This window comes from Glycine soja, unplaced genomic scaffold (assembly GCF_004193775.1).
Source record: "Glycine soja cultivar W05 unplaced genomic scaffold, ASM419377v2 tig00104855_1_pilon_199103_367381, whole genome shotgun sequence".
Taxonomy (NCBI): Eukaryota; Viridiplantae; Streptophyta; class Magnoliopsida; order Fabales; family Fabaceae; genus Glycine; species Glycine soja.
This window is the reverse complement of record NW_021144481.1, coordinates 83,084-84,124: the sequence shown is the minus strand read 5'-3', so window position 1 is coordinate 84,124 and position 1,041 is coordinate 83,084.

Genomic DNA, 1,041 nt, shown 5'->3' with positions numbered 1-1,041 from the left:
ACACTTATCGTTGTGGAATCCGTAAAGTTCTGAGATGTTTTGGGAAGAAACCGGTCAAAAACACGAAAATGAGAGTGTATTTAGCAAAGTAGGGTGTGTGTAAATAAACTGTTACACTGTAATTTCATCCGAGGACCATTTTTGATCGCTTTGGAAGGCTTAACACTCATCACAGTGGAATCCGTAAAGTTTCATGAGATTTTGGAAAGAAAACATCCAAAAACACAAAAATGGGGGGTAAACTTATCAAGATAGGGGTGTTAATAGCAATTCGAATCTAGGCCCTTCCGGTACATTCTGGAAGTTGGGTTGCTTAAGGAGGAAGCAACTGGGCGAGAAGCTCCTCCACCTTGTTGAAAAATGGTTTGCATGGCTTCCGTGGCTTCCGTAATGCTTCCACAAAATTTCCGAAAACATTGGGTAAGCATATTTCACTTAACATTGGTGAAAGGGAAGAGAAAAAAAGATGAAATTAAAATCCGAAACACTTCCGTAACTTTTCCGTAAAGTACGAAAATGGGGGTGAACTTAGTAATTGGGGTGTACTTAGAAATCTTCCTCAGGAAGCCTCTGGGCAGCAAGCACCTCCCTTTTTCCCTATAAATAGGGGGGGGGGGGTGGCTGTTTCAAAATGTCATGACCCCTAGGCTATGCATTTTGGCAATTTTGGGTAAAAAACACGTTTCCGTGAAGAAAAATTGAGTCGAAGTACTTCCGTAACACTTCCGAGACGTTTCCATGAGCAAATCTGTGAAGATTTTCCTCCGTTCTTCACCGTTCTTCGTTCGTTCTTCCTTCATTCTTCGTTCTTCAACCGGTATGTGTTCCAATCTGAGACTTTCAATTCATTTCTTGTTTTGTTTGCTTTCATCTCCATCTCATTCACTTTCGATTTTCTTTTCTTCCATTTTTAACGTGTTTTAACCGTTTATTTAAGCCGTTATCTCGCCTAATAAATGATAAAATGTATTTCAACTGATCATTTGTGTTGTAATGTCGTTTAATCATTGTTTAAGCAAAATCTAACCGATCTTTCACGCT